At 40.9% G+C, this 19,663-nt stretch overlaps 1 protein-coding gene across 43 annotated transcripts in view; it reads right to left on the reverse strand.

The window, feature by feature from the left end:
* The window catches only part of RIMS2 (regulating synaptic membrane exocytosis 2), an 814,155-nt gene that overhangs the window by 777,754 nt on the left and 16,738 nt on the right, over positions 1–19,663 (reverse strand). The window lies entirely within an intron of this gene.

Raw genomic sequence — 19,663 nt, forward strand, 5'->3', positions numbered from 1 at the left:
AAATTATCGGGAGCACATACACTATCCGCAAAACAATCGCGCCAATAAATTACGCTATATCTGTATAGCAGATGTTAACGCTTCCACTGGTGCATTGCCGCAGGACACACACAACACACCAATGGGACCAGGCACCATTGTGTATTACACTTGCTGGCGAGCACCTGTACTTAAACTAACACAACTTTGAATTTAACCATGAACATTTTTTTTTGCAATAGATGAAAGATATAGTTGCTTAGATTTCTTATACACATTGTCTGCAGAGTAATGGCAAAGGTGACTGGATTGTGTTAAGCAAACGTTTGCGATTACAGAAAAGTCTGTACAATGACTGGGCTGTTTTGTGTTCATATATTTTTAAACTAATATCAATTAATTTGAACTATTTTAATATTAGAAATGAAAGTTTTAAATGCACAATCGTAATACATTATTTCATTAATAAAATGGGTATAATAATGCTATAGTTCTTACATTTGTGTTCTTCACAAGAACTTGAATATTTCCTGCTATCAGATGATTGATTTTGGGCTCTAGTTATCAAGAGGGCTCCCATCTTCAAAACCAATGCAACAGAAGTGCAACAGATTTATCTAAGCAAATAATCCATTTGAATATCAGTTACCCTAGTTTTGCAGCCAGGAGACCTCTTTAATACTTACAGGTTAAAGGAGATAGGAGCAGCTCAGTGATTAAAGCCACTGACTGACACTGAGTTTGAATCAGGGGAACCTGGTTTAATTCCCGGTGTTCTGACCTTGGGCAAGTCACTTTATCTTCCTGTGCCTCAGGCACCAAAAAGCATCTCTACGGGGGACTGTCTGCAAAAATGTCTCTGTATATAGCAGTGCTATACAAGAACAACAATTATTAATTATTATTAGGTTAGATGTCAGTAGAATTAGCTGCTGTTTGTTTAAAAGCAAAAATCAGTCTAACCACAATATATCACGTGTCTAAACCAGTTAAAAAGGGCACTGTTGTTACAGGGAGAATGTAAATATACATAATACAAAGAAAGACTGCGGACTAGATTGTATTGTATGTCTTTATTTATATAGCGCCATAAATATACATAGCGCTTCACAGTAGTAATACATGTTGTAATCATATAAATAACAAATAATATAAATAACAGGACATGGGAATAAGTGCTTCAGACATAAGAGTAACATTAAGGAAGTGGAGTCCCTGCTCTGAGGAGCTTACAATCTAATCGGTAGGTAGGAGAAGGTATAGAGACAGTAGGAGGGAATTCTAGTGCGTCTGCTAGGGGCCAAGCTTTATGTACCATGTGTCCAGGATTATCCACAGTGCTATTCATATGCTTCATTAAGCAGGTGTGTCTTAAGGTGGGTATTAAAGGTGGATAGAGTGGGTGCTAGTCGGGTATTGAGGGGAGGGGCATTCCAGAGGTGCGGGGCAGTCAGTGAGAAAGGTTTAAGGTGGGAGAGGGCTTTAGATACAAAGGGGGTAGAAAGAAGACATCCTTGAGAAGAACGCAAGAGTCGGGATGGTGCATAACGAGAAATTAGGGCTGAGATGTAAGGAGGGGCAGAAGAGTGTAAAGCTTTAAAAGTGATCCATACAATCAATAGAACTGACACCTGCTTAACTCGTAATGTATATAAATATATTTATTCAGAGCCATGTTTACTAAGCAATGCTATCCCATAAAACACTGCCTGGCACCAGAAGACACTTTACAGCACATTCAATTGAATAGCCTAACACAGATACGCAAATATAGGCCCAAGTCTTCTGCAGCACCAGTTGTTGCCATTATAGTAACAAAAACCTATGAATAACAAATTAAGGTATGGTAACTGCAGAAACGGGGGAAACTGCAGTACAGTACTCTTAAATATACAGTGTACAATACAGAAAACTTATTTATAATACAGGTTTGATTCTAGAAACTGTTGATCTGCTGCATCTCTCTGTTCCCAGACTGCTATGAGCTCATAAATGGTTTCCAGGAAAAATATATTCTGAGATATTTGTACTGTGTATTTCACTGTTTTGTTTAAAATATCTTAAATTATGAAACACAGCTGTAAAATGATATTCGACTTGGTTAGGGGCTTGTAATATATTGAAATTCCAATATATGTTGTCTTTATGTGTGTGTACATTATGTACAAGTTGTTAACCTTTACAGATTCATATCTTTAAATGGGAGAACAGAGGAGTCTAAATGGCTTGTAATGTGAGCTCCGTGAAGTTTTCCTTGCCATGCTTAAACTTATGATGTGCTAAGAACCCTGCTTTTATCAGTGCATCTCCTTTGGGTTTGGTTGCTTGCAAACTGAATTCAGGAGCAGTGTTAAATAAAAACAATAAAACGAGCAGTGTTAAATAAAAACAATAAAACATTGAGGCGCAGTTAACCCTTAAAGATATATCATTATTGGTATAGCCTATAGGTTTACAGCTCATGTAAAATACCACTTAATTTTATTTTATTTATCAACCTACATTTTTCAATGATGGTAAGTAAAGCATAAATACATGCAGAGTTAAAGATCAACATTAGTCACAGTAAAGCACTAGTAACAGACTCACTGACTGATCAACATGATACTTTTCAGACTGTGATACAGTTCACTAGAACAGCATAAGATCATGCTGTTGTCATCCCATACAGGAGGCTTGCTCTAGATGCAATCACAACTGAACACATATGTTTTAGCAATCCATAGCTACAGTCTGATCAATACAAAGAGACCCATTCACCGTATCTAGTGACAAAGCAGCGCTTCAAACAATGTGCAACCTCTACATTAACCTAGCTCAATTCAATTGGACATCAGTGTCTCAAGAGAAACAGCCAGTTGTAAATGTGGCAAACTCAAGAGATTCAAGTACAATATTTTCTGTTCCTGAACTCCAGCTTAAACTCTTTTTATATACCAAATATAGCATAAAGCAATATAGCATACGGTATAAATAAAATGCTAATGTCATTGTCTATTATAGCTTTCCCTCTCAAAAAAAAGTTGAGGACGCTATTGGTTTGTACACAATGTACAGTATCATACAGTTCATGGTACAGGAGAAATACAGGCACTCAGTCTTCCAAATCAAAAGGTGTTCATTGAGCCAAAATGGTCCAACGTTTCAGCTGTATGAATCAACCATTGTCAAGGTGAGGGCTGACAAAGTATATACAGTACTGTATATGACCAGTTACATAAAAGATGGAAGTGAGTTGAAGCACTCCTGCTAGTGTGACTAATACCACATTCTGATATATAATTGGACAATAGTTTAAGTGCCCCCTAGAATCCAGACCCTGAATTGTGGTCCCAAAAAGGGGCATATTATCCCAAAATGGACTGAAGCATTAGACCTTCAGTATGTAAAAAAAAATTATTTACTGCTTGAGCTGGGATCCCATATCATTTTATTCTGTGCTTTATTCTGCCATTTGTTGAATAATATTTATCTACTACATCTGGTGGCAGTTGTTTCAGGGATAACAAAATGCAGTATCAATAAGCACCTTGACACATTGACGTTGAGGGACACGGAATTCAAATATCCCAACTTTGCTCCTCTTGATACATAGGGCCTACCGTGTCTCTTTTTTTCTGATTTGAGCACCAATTTATATAATATTTTTCAGGTGTTGCCATTTAAAAAAAAAAGTATGTCAGTTATTTCAAAATGAACAATTTTGCTATGATCACAGATCAAGACCTTATCACAGATAATTATTGGACTATAATATAATAACAGTTGCTGCTGACCTAGCTTCCCACCACCCCTCATACACCAACAGAAAAAGAAACAATATTGAATGTAAAAAAATACAGATGTAGCATAACCAGCGGAGCCCTCATATGTCCTCATAAAAGCCGCTGTGACACCAAAGCTGGGATAAACATGGCTACATCTTTATTAAATATACAGACAGGAAGGATCACCCATTCTCACCAAACAGCTCTCTATAGAGCTAATGATCCCTCCTATGACTCACTCCACATTACATCGGCCGCCCACCTAGCCAGATATCAGAAAAAAGCCTAGGGTTGTGCATGCCCGCTACCCTTGGCCAGGCATGCCCCTATAATATACTCCAGGACCACCCATGGGTTCCCCCCAACCATGAGCATGCTTCAATGGTGAGAATCACCCCTGGACCTCCTGAGCACACCGCTGTGACAACATTCCGAAAACATATCTTTATCCGGGAGGGTTGGGTGGGAAATTATTTTATTCCTCCATTCTTGTGCAGTTGGCAGTTCTCCTAATCCTTAAGCACCCTAAGGCCCACCCCCTTTAATCAACCTCGCCTACCTAACTGAGTGCTAGCCGACCCACGCTGGTCATGTCCACACCCTCCTAGCTGAGGGAGTTTCTAGATTGTCGTCGGCACCACGGACAATCAAGCAAAAGTCAGCAGATTCTTAATGGAACCCCCAGCAGTGTTAGTCCTTTGGTGCCATGACCACTGCGACCGTGTGAACGTGCGTGGCACCAGCAGGGTTGTCACCTTCTGATGAAAAATAACCCAGTGATTTTTTTATATTTTTTACAGATTTTTATTTACATATTTAACGCTCTAACATTCTCGGGCGGCGGCATCATCCGGCTGCATCTCCCACTGCATGTTCCAGTCAAGATGGCTCCACGACGTCAAATGGCGTCGCGTTCCCATGACAATGTGAAGAAACGGCGCCATGCAGCATCACGGTATGATGATAACAGGATGCCCTGCTGTGCCACGTTGCCATGACAACATGACATCACATGGCACAGCAACGTCACGTGACTTCCCATTGCCATGGCAACGCGATGCCATTTGACGTTGCAGAGCCATCTTTACAGGACCATGCATGGGGGATTCCGCCACCAGAGAAGGTAAGAGCCTAGGCCCTGCACCAAACATCCCAGCCGGCTGTGCAGTAACCTAGAGATTTCATATCTCAACCCGTAGCCCAGTGATACCTAGCCGAAACCTGTAGTCTCCGGGTCAAACCGGGAGTGGTAGCAACCCTGGGCAGCAGTAGAAGGCACTAAGTTTTGCTACATCTGTATCTCCTCTCAGTTTCTGTAATGTGTTAGAGGTGTAGTCCTGTTTCCCCCCCTCTCTGGAAACATGTTGCTACTACTGAAGACATGGTGCATGCATACCTGCGAGGGTACAGGAGAGCTGAGAGTCCACAATGGGGTGGGGACCAGGATAGGCTTACGGTGATCATTACGTTCTCTTCGGGGTGGTACAGCCCTACCATGACAGTTCTTATTGCTCTGATATCTCTGGCTAATAGACCGCAACTCAGCCAGGAGTATATAAATGAGGTCTTTATTAAACCAGCCACTGCATGATGGTATTACAGAGTTGCCTTTTGTGGAGAAGGGTTTCAGGCACTTGGATGGTGCTTGGCCAGCAGTTAATAATTGAGGCCATGTGCTTCCGCACGGATCTTGCTTCCTTCCCCAGCTCCAGGAGGAGCTGGAGTAGCATTTCCTCACCCCACCGAGGGGAAGGTCGAACTGAAGGTCTCACCCTAAGGGGCTGAACTTCAAGCTACAATTTGGACACTTCCTTCCTGAGATTCAGAAGGGGCGGGAATAAGTCTGCACCAGTATTGACTGCACAGATTCCTGTGTCACCTCCACTCCTGTCATTCATGAAGTCAGCATGAGGGGGGGGGGGGTAAACCCCATAGGATAGCCTCACTGCCTGTATCTACTAGAACTTACGTGACAGGAGGGGCAGAAAGATAGCTGGACCAGCCATGGCTATAGAGGGTAAAAATGAACAGACAATGGTCTATAACACAGGGCTACTCTAAACCCTTAAATGCCAATGCATTGCTGGACCGCCGGATTAAACTTTATTTATTTTGGTGAACTACAGCTGTATAGAGATACCCTTGTTGAACAGTAGAGTGTGTTAGACTAGGAGGGCTCAACTCCAGTCCTCAAGCCCCCCCCCCCCACCAGCAGGTCAGGTTTTAAAGATAACCCAGCTTCCGCACAGGTGGCTCAATCAGTCCCAGCTTCCGCACAGGTGGCTCAATCAGTCCCAGCTTCCGCACAGGTGGCTCAATCAGTCCCAGCTTCAGCACAGATGGCTCAATCAGTCCCAGCTTCCGCACAGGTGGCTCAATCAGAGGTGGCACAGGTGCCACAGATCTTTGACTGAGCCTCTGATTGAGCCACCAGTTCAATTAACAATAATTTGTTAATAATGTTGTCAATAATTTTGTCTTTTGGGAAGATCTCTTTATAGATATTCTTTCCAAATAGAGATAGCTGTGATTGGGAATTGTGTTATTTCTCTTTTTCAATGTTGATCTATAATGGCTTTTAAGTAATATATATTACATTTATATCTGTTTGACTCTTTGGGACCCCATTTTACATCTAGGTCAAGAAAACGGTATATTTAGCGAGGTTTCATATACAATGTCTCTCCTGTTAGTTAAATCTCTGTAGTAAGTACAGTAATATGATGAATAATGTACATACTGCACCGACACACTTTATTCGAGCAAATACCCGGTATGTACCTGGCAGATACCTGGAATGCGCCGCTCCTCACCTCTGACAAGCCCCGTTGCGTTTGCCTTCCCAGCCTGGGTTCATGCCTGGCTGATGGGCGGCTGATCTGTTAAATGATAATGATTAGGATTTAATAGGCTGCAATGCTTCGCGTGTCTACCAGATGGCATAAATTCATGAATTGTAATGCAGTATATATATATATACTGTGCAGTATTGCAGCCAGCGGGAATAAAATGCTTCAATCCCTGCTTGGAAAATAACTCAATGCACTCGGGCAGAAAACAGTCACAAACCTCAATACACCCGGGTATAACCGAATTCGTGGGACTAGCCAAGCTCGAATAAAGTGTGTCGCCAGTGTATTATGAATATAATTAGTGCTAATGATGATAATTGATATCTATATGTAAGACTGTGAGTATGGTGTTAGTAATTTGTTCTTTTTGTTTTTTGCAATTTTAATTATTTGTATTCATCGGGTATGGTATGGAATACATGGGAATGCTATTTAATTGCTAGAGGAATGGTGTTCTCTATGACGGAGGCTCTCTGGGGGTTATAATTACATCTTTAAAATTAATTAATGTCCGCTAATTAATTGTTGTGTGCATGTAATGTAATTATATATGAAGGTAAATAAGTAGATATTATATGTAGCAGCGTCTGTTTAATGAATCAGTAGCAAGTTAAATAACTATATATAACAATATAACTCAATTTAATACAGTCAATGGATTAATGAGACCACATAATCATTTAATTCAATATCAATATATAGATGTGACAGATGATCTACATATACATGTAGCTAGGGCATATATGGGCAATTAACCTATTAAATAATGAATTCTTCAATTAACCAGTCAAAATTGGGAGGAGGGTATTTAACCTAAGGCAAGGGACTGATAGGGACATCAGCCCCTGACGAAGCCATAAAGGAGAAACGCGTAGGGCGTGGTTATTCTAGTGTTCACAAGTGGGCAGGAGACACACTCTGATCCTGTGAGGACTACCGGCATCCGGCATCTGTGACGTCACGCGCGGGAGTGCGGTGTTCACGCGAGATGGAGTGACGTCATCACGCCGTGCAGAGGCACCGGAGGAGCCCAGGAAGCTCAGAGAGTTACATATTGGGAAGCAGCAACAACCAGGAGTGCCGTGAGGGAATACAACGGAGCACATTGTTAGTGCACCAAGACCCCACGAGTACCGTGACTACCAGGAGGGCTACGAGGAGTTCCTGGGATCCAAATATATGAACTGTGCAATTAGAGCATAAGACACTATACACCAGGAGAACAACAGAGGTGTATAGGGACACTATCAAAGGAACAGTGACTGCTGTAAGCCCAGCTGGGAGCCGGTAGCCGGTAGATTTGATGAGTGTGAGATACTCTGACATTCGCAATTGCTTTGAAAGAACTCACAAAGTGTGAGTTTTTTACCTATTATGTTCTATTAAGTTTTTATTATTAAACAGTGTTACACTATTCTGTGTGTTCTTTACCTCCCCTTATATATATATATATATATATATATATATATACCCAACCTATAAGATGGAAGCTTGGCAGTGAAGAATTGTTGCAGAATATCCGAAGATACAGATCCAGGAAATGTTCCCAGAGCATCTACTGAGTTCCAGATCCCAGGGTGGATAAAAGGCCTGAATTACAAGAAACACTATGAGTGCATATCTTACCAATTAAGGGGTTACATTTCCAGACATACTATCCTATGTTGTTTCTCTTTCTTATCTCCCCATGCGCCTAGGTCATTCTTCTGGTATCTAACCCTTTACAGCTTGTGGAGCTGTAGACCTAATTGGCAGCAGGTAGAGTCAGGGATAGATAGATTGTAAGGGTTAATACCCTCCGATTTATATGTGGTATTATTAATTTATTAGATTGATAGTTCTGTGGGATTGCGCTGTGTGTTTCTTCTTTTCTATTAATATAGACAGATACCCAGATATGCATCACATCTGAACTTAAAAACATTCAAAACCAGAGTAGATAGGCACCCATATGTATAGCATATCTGAGCTCAATACAGTATGCCAATACAGTATGCGGCAAAGTCAATTTAGAAACCCAGAAACTTAAGACCTCTTGGAAGATGAGAACAATTTAACTTAGCCCAACTAGTTTGCCCATATTTCTATCCACTGTGAAGCTGTTCCAGGGATACATACACTCTGCCACTGAAGTCAATATAGGCAGCATCCTTGTTACACTGGCATTAAGGTATACAGAATCAAAATAACACAACTTCTCTAGCAATGTTAACATAGACAATCTAATCAAGGAACATAGGATACTTACAGGCCTTTAGAGCAGGACTCTTCAACTGGTTCTCAAAAGGGGCCCCGTCAGAAAATATTTACAGTGGGAGTAGAGGGGCCACTAGCTTTAAATACCTTTAAATACTTCAACTTGATTATATTTAAACATTTTGCAAGCACTTATAACATCTGTACCATATATATTTACATTACCTTAATTTACAAGTGAACTTCAGTGTGAACCAATGCACTTACACCATCTGCTTAAGCAATTTGTATGCAATTAGCAGGAGCAGAGAGTCCACGGCCCACATCAAGGACCAAGTCACATGCCACCAGTTGAAGGGCCCTTCTTTAGAGGACATAACTAGTACTACAATGAAATACAGATAAATGACTGCTCAGAAAATGTCGAGCATCAATTTCTTGCGTGATGCATTTTGAGATGATACTGGATAGTTGTAAACTATTTGCCCCAACACCAAAGGGTTTGTTTACCAATGTGCAGTAGTCATTTTCTATTGTAAATATAAATGTCATGAATCACTATTAACAATCAATAATAGCTATTGTACATTTGTGAATAGGCCCCTAGATGTCTTGCCATTGTCAATAAACGTCAATCTTTCTAAATGTTCCTCGGTGGTACATAATTCACAAAAATGTCTGGTTTCTGATTCCAAAGTATTCCACTGTATTTGAAGTGGGTGAACCTGTTTGGAATCCCAGTGTCACCTCTCCTTATGACCTTATGGGCCGGAGACACCACAATTCGATTGTAAGCCTTTTAGAACAGGCATCCATTGTGAATGTAAAATTCTACTGTATGTAGCCATGGTAGGTTTTGGCTATTCTACTGCCCCCTGTTATGTCAGCTCTTATGGATGCAGCTATAACAGACTGTCATCTTGGGTTTTCTCCTCCTCCAGCAGCCTCTCTAAGTGATAGGGTGTGGAGGTGAAACTGGGTCTGTGTACAGCCAGTCATGATGCATGACTAGTGCCCTCCCCCTTCTGTGCCTTAGGGATGAAGCATGTAAAGTTAGTTAGTCCAGGTTCACCCTTCAGGGGGTAGAGACCTATGCCTGAGAGTTAAGGCACCTGGCTGGGCCTCCAGCCTACCAGTGTGGCCTAGGGCCATCCTAAGACCTGGATCCTGCTAGTAACATAATGCATCCGCTGTAACAACAACTGCAGTGGCTGTCTAAACAAAGGATCCTATTTTATATACCCCTGCCTGAGCCTACAATCTATTGGGTAGGGGTATGTTCAGAGGACTGTCACAGGAGGGACTGTCTCCAGAACTCTGGAGCCTACTGTGATTGGAGGCGCAGCACCATGAGAAGACCTACTGCCTGAAACCACGTAAGCCTGTCCTGTTTCTCCACAACATCGCAGAATCTCAGCCTCCAATCTAGCACCACATGGACATGTAGCCAGAGTAAATCTACCAGACGGGGGTGGGGGTAAGCAGCACTGCATGTATGTACCGCATTTTGTATATTTTCAGCACTGTGGATATATAACAATTTTAGAAAACTTCTCCCTTTTCCTCAATTCTAAAAGACATTGATATATTTTTTTAAACTTGTCGGCTTCCTAGATTACAAATTGAGGCCCAAGCACTTTGAATCAACAAATTACTAATGAAGAGGTTGAACTAGCTATTAATCTATTTAAGTTCTGAACCTGATGGGTCCACAAACGTGTACTAAACAAATGTTCAGCTATCCTGGTCCCCCATCTATATGAGCTGGAGGGGGTAGTAGGGTGCCCATTGATTGCCAATGTCGTTATCTGTACCCCTGTTGAGTTCATAGGTAACCACACACAGATCTCCTGCAAGTTTAATTCTCCCATGTCACATAACTGGGACATTTAAACGTGGAGGAGATACCGGCACCCTATACCAGGTCCTGCAACTCGGAAAACCGTGGGTCCCTGAGGCTGAAATTAATAAGGTTCAGCTCCGGTGACCCCCTGCTTCAATACAATGTAATTAAAATAAAATATAAGCAGTGTGATCGCCTGTTAAAGATGCGCTGAGAGAGAGATTGATTCTGTCTGCTCTCTCTGCGCAGCTCTTCCAGACTGATGTAGGATTAAGAGTCCCATTAAGAGACACAGCAAGAGCCCCATTCAGAAGCAGGGATCCCCACTGTGTTAATCCTGATGGGCAATTCCCTCCCTGCTCTGCACTTTGCTGTGACTACTCAACGTTTGGTCCACGGTTCATCAGCACATGTGCGGGTGAAGGTTGGAGATAAAGCTGGCTACATCTGCATACTGTAGACATTTATTCCTCATCAACACCGACAATAAACTGTTCTGTAAGATTTTAGAGTCTAGACTTAACTAGTTTTTGCAAACTCTGACTCTGGCAGACAGGCCCAAGATAATACTAGAAGGCAATTTGAATCAACAAATTACTAATGAAGAGGTTAAACTAGCTATTAATCTATTTAAGCTCTGAATCTGATGGGTCCACAAACGTGTACTAAACAAATGTTCAGCTATCCTGGTCCCCCATCAAATCTTATTCATATTGCTAAAACATCTAACTCGCCTGCTATGCTATTATATTTGCATGCAGAGAAAGCTTTCAGTTGGGTAGACTGGCACTACATATTTGCAACCCTTAGGGCCTTTAGCTGGGGAGACCAATTTTTGAATGCGGTAACAGCTCTATATGTTTTCCCTCAGCCACAATATAAAGCAACGGCTGCTTATTCCCACACATTCCAATTAGAAATGGTACTCGCCACGGTTGCCTGCCCTGTCACATTTGTTCGCTCTATCCATAGAACCCTTAGCTATTCTCATTGGATGAGCGAGCAAGTGAAGGGAAGACTTCAACTAGACTATGTGACCTCTTTGGTTGTGTGCTTGTGTTTTTGTTTGTATGTTTCTCTTCACAGGCCAAACGCCTTGACCGATTCTGAAGAAATTTTGCCGGTACCTTTCTGCCATTCTAACTTAGATCTGGCAGATTTTTCAACCAAATTGGTGTAGACCATTTTAATTCCCCCTTTTTTATTATTGTTACCAATACTTTTCTTTTTTCTTTTCTATAATCTCTTGAAAAGGATGTTCATGATCTGTCTGACTGGTTGATATATACATATATTTCATACACCTCTACAATACATATATAATGTAGAGGTGTTAGAATAGGAGAAACCCTGTCCATGTATTGTGGGGTAAAGTTGTGATCCGAGACCTCTTAAGTAAGAATCATTTGTATGTAACAGCTGTTCAGTTATTAGTAACATATGCTCAGGTTAATTGAACAATTAGGTCAATTGTTGACACTATAGAAGACTCAGATCCTGGTGATCATATAATTCTCCCTGATGAAGTGACACTGCTGCGAAACATGTAGGATTGACCTATTCAAGTTGTGTATCCAGTAAAGTCACATGCCAATTGGAAATCCAGTGTGTCTCCTACAGGAAATACAGAGGTAATAGCAGTTGGGAGTAGACAGGGGTTGGGAGAATGGTAAGGAGCTCCAAGCACGCATGCTAAAGGGAGCCACACTTCCCTTAAAGGTGTGAATGCTTTTTTATCCATCCCAAATGAGTGAGTGTAACAATTACCTGTGTTTTTAATGCTTTTACAATTAAACAGATGTTTAATGATGTTTATGCCCTTTATCACATATTATCACATAATTGAAATAATATCATTTTAAACACTTTTGTATATATATTTTTTATATTTGTGCTATACCCATCTTTGTGTATATGTGTATCTCAGGGGTCCCAAACCTTTTTGTGCCCGAGGGCACACTTGAGAGTTCAGGAGAGACTAGCGAGTGTCAACCAATTAACGCACGCGCACACACATGTTATGTTTCCGCTTTTCAATGCATGGGTAGTAACTTGCCACAAATATCAAGACATGACACTTGACAGCGCGGTTGTCAATTTGGGCAGCAAAGAATTCGCTGTTGGGATCAGCATCGTGGTGCTGTGTTGAGTAAGAACTCTAAATGACATTATGTTCTCTCCTGCTTTCCCCTTTTTGAGAGAACAAGTTCTATGCATATCAAGAAGCCTGCATCAGAGAGAGAAGAGACACGCTTGGTGGCTGCACTGTTGCTGCCTGAAGAGTGATCATTGAGCCTTCTCCCTTACACTTGTCAATGTGTGTGGTGGTTGTGGGTGGCGATACTCATTTGCAGCTATGCCCGCTTCGTGAGTCCAGGTTACTGGAAACCGAAATAATATAGTCAATTGATTGAGTATACTTATTACTGCAAATGTGGAAAAGAATTAAATGACGGATGAGAAGTTGTAGTTTGCTGTTGGATAGAGAAAGTACTACGATTTTTCCAAATTAAGAGTGTTAAAAATATTGATTATATACATTTTGTTTCTTGCTATAAGCTGCTGATTGGGTTTAGACAAGTAGATAGAAGGTTGCGTCGCACCACCAAAATAATGAACAAGGTCAAGAGGGTGACTCCAAAAAATTGAAAAATGTATTTGATCATGTTTCGTGCGTCAAACGCTTTGTCAAGGTCCCTGTTCACACAACCCTCAACTCAGGGTATTTGAATATGCCGCGAGCCCGGAAGTGACTTGGTCCTGCACTGTCAGAGCAGGCTAGACCAATCAGATGCCGGTTCATACGCCTACCCAAATACCAGCAATTACGTTAGGTTCACTTGTATACAATTAAAAAGAGCGAAACAGGCAAATGGCAACAATTTCAAAGTTCCAAGGTAAGTGAAATCACAACAATACTGTTACAGACTTCATCGTAACATTTGGTACAAACTTTCCTTTGTTTCTGTTGCTTAAAGTTTAAAAACAATTGAAAAGACTTGAGGATTACTCCTCCAGCACACGGAAAAAAATTGGAGATAGTGTCAAGCAATCTTATTCTACTTGCAATCAGGACTGCATGATCTAAGTTGAAATCCACATAAAACAATTAAAGCATCATGTGTTTTAACTAAGTTAATGACAATATATGCCTGCCTATACTGTTGTGATTACTGTACATATAATTACAACCATAAGCAGGATATGTTTGATAACCGGCTGTAGAAATGTACAATAAAGATATACATATGTTCAATAATTTCTTCAAGTTTGTGTATTCATACAAATAAACATATTCATTTTCAACATAGTATTAAACCTGATATACATCAACTATCACTCCTTAAAAACAAATCCGAAAAGTTCCTATTATACCAGAAAGGGGACAATGCATCTCAAATAGTACCTTTATTTTATAAAGTTTTATTTTTATATTTATATAAAGTTCTTATGAGATACTATAAATATCCAGGGGACTGTACGAGAGGTTCAAGGATAGAGGTTACAGATCTACTGACTTGGATGTGGCTTTGGAGGAGGTAAATCAAACTGAGAGGAAATCCACATTAATAAGATTAAAGAAAACTAAACAAAAACAGAAAAATATTGGTAAAAGGGAAACTCCATTATTTGTGACTCAATATAGTGCACAAGAAATTAGGGCTACTGTAAATAAACACTGGGGAATTGTACAGCTTGACCCAGCAATAAGGACCCTAGTAGGGGATGGTCCTCAATTTGTATTTAGAAGGGCTAAAACCCCAGCTAATAGCCTCTCACCAAGCCTCTTCATGTTGGAGGAATCCCCTGTGGTACAAAAATGGAGTCTCATTCAAATGTCACCACTGCAACATATGTTCCTACATGCTGGGCTTGTCCAGTTTTGTTTTCACAGTCACAGGTAAAAGTTTCAAGATCAATTCTTTTATAAATTGTAACACGAAGTTTGTTGTTTATTTACTTACCTGTGGCTGTGGTAACCAATATGTGGGAAAAACACTAAAATGACTAAAACTAAGAATTCAGGAGCACATTCGTCTAATCAAGAAAGGTGACCAAAACATGCCTGTACCCTGTACCAAAACATGCTTTGTCATGTCCACAAGGTGAAGTTGGAAATTGGACATTCATGGGGATAGAACATGTTCCACCTTTGCTCAGAGGTGGCAATAGAATTAATAAACTGGACCGTAGGGAGATGTCCTGGATTTTCATATTGCGGACTAGATTCCCACGGGATCTCAACACGGATTGGAACCTCGCTAATTTTCTCTAAATTTGATAATCCTGTTCCTTTTTCCTTATTTTGAATTTTAATTCAAGTTGTGTTAATTTTTTACCTGTGTCTGCACGTATCTGTTTGTTCCTACCAGGGATTCTACATCTCACTTATCCTTTTATATTAATATTAATTTTATTCATATCATGATTTCCCTTTCTCTTTCCTTTCCCGCTCCCCCCCCCCCACCCCCACGTTCCTCCCGCTTCCCCTTTTCCCCTTGTGGAGGAGAGGTGAAATTAATGAAATTATGTATTATACTGTAGAAGTATTTATAGTATCTCATAAGAGCTTTATATAAATATAAAAATGTATAAAATACAGGTACTATTTGAGATGCATTGTCCCCTTTCTGGTATAATAGGAACTTTTCGGATTTGTTTTTAAGGAGTGATAGTTGATTTATATTAGGTTTAATACTATGTTGAAAACGAATATGTTTATTTGTATGGATACAGAAACTGGAAGAAATTATTGAACATATATATATCTTTATTGTACATTTCATACAGCCGGTTATTAAACATATCTGCTTATGGTTGTAATTATATGTAATCACAACAGTATAGGCAGGCATATTATTAACTTAGTTAAAACACATGATGCTTTAATTGTTTTATGCGGATTTCAACTTAGATCATGCAGTCCTGATTGCAAGTAGAATAAGATTGCTTGACAAAATCACTATCTCCATTTTTTTTCGTGTGCTGGAGGAGTAATCCTCAAGTCTTTTCAATTGTTTTTAAACCTTAAGCAACAGACATTTGCAAAGGAAAGTTTGTACCCAATGTTACGATGAAGTCTGTAACAATATTGTTGTGATTTCACTTACCTTGGAACTTTGAAATTGTTGCCATTTGCCTGTTTCGCTCTTTTTAATTGTATACATGTGAACCTAACGTAATGGCTGGTATTTGGGTAGGTGTATGAACCAGCATCTGATTGGTCTAGCCTGCTCTGACAGTGCAGGACAAAGTCACTTCCGGGCTCGCGGCATATTCAAATACCCTGAGTTGAGGGTTGTGTGAACAGGGACCTTGACAAAGCGCTTGCTGCATGAAACATGTCGGCCCGTTTTACCTCATCCTTATGATCAAATACATTTTTCAATTTTTTGGAGTCCCCCTCTTGACGTTGTTCATTATTTTGGTGGTGCGACGCAACCTTCTATCTACTTGTGAACACTTCTTGAGTGGACTGCACATCGAAGGATTTCAACCACCCACCGGCTGCAGAGGGACATACATGCTGAACAGTGAGTTTCCTCTCCAAATTGTGGATGTATATTAAGGATTAAGGGGATCTACAGTATCTTTCTCTCTACAAAGGCTTAGGAGAATACCTTGCGTGTTATAGGTAACCTGAGAGTGTTGCTCTTAGGGAGAGTTAATCAGAGTTAATCGCTATCTCCATAGAACTAGCCTATGAAATCATTACCCCTCTTTAATCAATATATTATTGTGGGTTGGAAAGGAATACCTTTTAAAGAATCCTAACAAATTACAAAAGGATTTACATATGCCTTTTTCTGTCCTTTAACTCATGAGCCCAAGAATCTCTCTGGACTTTTTGATTGGGTTTAGAACCTGGCTTGTGATATTTTGGATAAAACAGAACACTGACCATGCACACATACTGTAATAAAAGCAATGTATACTCAATCAACAACGCAGTATAAAATATAGCGTCTTCCTAGTAAGAAATAATCTGAATAATTCCTGTATTTGTGTGGATTCAACTGAATATAACATTGCACTATTTCTAGACAACACTATTTTAACTTTATCAAAGCCATTGCTCACCCCTACCACATTTGTTTAACGATTTGTGGGTTTATCATGGCTGAAGCTCTCCTGTACCCCACTTTTGAATGAGACAGAACTATTTTAAGAAACAGTTAACTACTAAATTCAGTACATGGGCTAAGCAGGGATTATGAATTAGGTTGGTAAAATGTAATGCTGCCGAATCAAAATCCTGCATTTATAGGTTTGCATGCCACCAATAAATTCTGCTGCTGCCGCTGACTGCCCGTCTCCCCTGCTTTTGAAAATGTTGCCTTCCGGCTTTCAGCATCACTAAAGCCACCACCGTCTCCAATAACCCACACAATTTTGCAAGAAGGAGGAAAGTACAACCAGGGGGTGGAAACAGACCATGTAGTCTTCTCCACCATGTCCACTAGTCCACATCTCTGTTGTGAGGTGCACTCTTTTAGTGTGTGAACCATCAAGAGCACGGACCACAACAACCTCTTGGTACAGTTGTCAAACAGCCGTGGTGAAAAACTATGATGTGCTGGGTATTTTCCAATGAGGCTCAATGCAGTCGAGTAGCTGCCAAAGGGCTTGCCCTCTACAAAGCCAACGGGCAACATGCCAACTGCAAGTTTTTGGGCCAATTCGACATACAGCATACGGTCCCTATGGTGTGAGTGATGCTAAGTGCGCACACTATTAAAAGCTTTGTAAATCATCAGTTGGTGTACTAGATTAGACATAATAGGTCTACTGCCAGAGGGGCTCTTTCTCCCATGCCTACGCTGCCTGCTACTAGTATCAGCTCTTACTAGAGCAGCTTTCAAACCCACATCAGCATCCCTTTTACTGCTTAGTCTACCTGTGCTAAGTATATTCATCATCCGATCATCATCATGAGGACCTTCCCCACCAAAATCCTCTGAGTCATCTGACCGAGCACCAGGAATTAAGCCATCCCTCCTTCTCAGAACTGTGCTACTGATTGTGTCTTTGGCATGAATGTATGTATATCTTTATTTATATATCGCCATCCAGGTACACAGTGCTTTCCAATACACACGACATAATATTATAACACAATGGGAATAAGTGCTTCAGACAAAGCAATTGGAAAATGAGTAACTGTCCCAGAGAGCTCACAATCATGTGATAAGTGTGGAGAACATACAGAGCCATTAGGAGGGTGTCCTGGTAAATGGGTCTGCAAGGGGCCATGGTCAGTGCATATGAGATGCATGGTATCATCCAGTGGAGCAACCCATATGCTTCGTTAAAATGTTTGTTTTAAGAAAGGTGGGAAGAGAGGGTGCCAGTTAGATATTGAGGGGAAGGGCATTCCAAAGGTGCAAGGCAATGAGTGAGAAGGGCTTTAGGCTGGAGAGGGCTTTAGATACAAAAGGGGTATAGAGAAGACATCCTTGAGCAGAACGCAGGTGTATATTGAGAAATTAGGCCTGAGATACAAGATGGGGCGGAAGAGTGTACAGCCTTAAAAGAGAGGAGGGGAATTTTGTAAGTAATATGGTATTTAATAGGAAACCAGAAGAGGGATTTCAGCAGGAGAGACGTTGAGACAGATTTAGGAGCGAGTAAAGTGATTCTAGCAGCAGCGTTTAGGATAGATTTTGGGGGAGACAGGTGAGAGGCAGGAAGGCCGGACAGTAGAAGGTTACAATAGTCGATCCAGGAGAGAATAAGGGCCTGCGTTAGAGTTTTTGCAGTAGAGGAAAAGAGGAAATATCTTTGCAAAGTTACGTAGCAGAAAATGACAGGTTTTAGCTACATTGTGAATGTGAGAGAAGAATGTGAGGGAGTAGACAAATGTGACACGAAGGCAGTGTGCTTGTGATACTGGGTGCATGATAGTACTGCCAACAGTAGAATAGAAGGGGGTAGTGGGGCCTAGCTTGGGAGGAAGTATGAGGAGCTCCGTCTTTGACATGTTAAGTTTGAGTCGGCGGAGGGCAATCTAGGATAATATAGCTGAAAGACATTAAGAGAGTTTGGTCTGTACAGCAGCTAATGTCAGGGGTTGAAAGGTAAATTTGTGTGTCATCAGCATAGAGATGATATCTGAACCAAGAGATGTGATACGGTCACCTACAGAGTGTGTGAAAAGAGAAGAGGTCCCAGGACAGACCCCTGGATTTCATCCACAGAGAGATCGATAGAAGAGGAGGAGGTGTTAGCAAACAAGACGATGGGAGAGGTAAAAGGAGATCCAGGATAGAGCATTCTTACAGACACTAAGGGTATGGGGAATGTGAAGAAGAAGAGTGTGGTCCACAGAATCAAAGGCTGCAGAGAAGTTGAGTAGTATGAGAAGATTGTAATAGCATTTGTCTTTGGCATCATGGATGTTATAAATTATTTTAGTGAGGGCTGTTTCAGTGGAATGAGGAGTGCAGAAACTGGATTGTAGATTATCTAGGAGAGAATAGGTGGTGAGAAAAAGGAGCAAGTGAGAGAATACAAGCTATTCAATGAGTTTAGATGCAAAAGACAGGAGGGAGACAGGGCAATAATTAGAGCGACCTTTAGGGTCAAGCTTGCTGTTTTTGAGTAAAGGTATAACTGTTGTGGGCTTGAAAGAGGTAGGAAAGGTAGCAGAGTAGAGGGAGTAGTTGAAAATGTGTGAGTGTAGAGCGAAGGGTTTGAGGAGATGGGAGGGAATGGTGTCAAGAGGACAAGTGGTAGAGGGGCCAAAGGAGATCAGCAGCACCACTTCCTCCTCTGTTACAGAGGAAAAAGAGTCAAGGATTGTTGGAGTAGAGTTAGGAAGAGGTGTAGAAGGTGAGACGGAAAGAGATGCCTTGCCTTGCCGAATGGAATCCACCTTTGTCTTGAAATAGTCAGCAAAGTCCTGAGGTAAAATGGAGGAAGAAAAACAGGTAACAGATGGTGGCCTGAGTAGACTCAAAGACAGAGAAGAGTCGGCGTGGGTTAGACTTGTGCGTGTTGATTAGTAATGAAAGTTGGTTTGTTTA

This window comes from Ascaphus truei, chromosome 2, assembly GCF_040206685.1.
Source record: "Ascaphus truei isolate aAscTru1 chromosome 2, aAscTru1.hap1, whole genome shotgun sequence".
Lineage (NCBI taxonomy): Eukaryota > Metazoa > Chordata > Amphibia > Anura > Ascaphidae > Ascaphus > Ascaphus truei.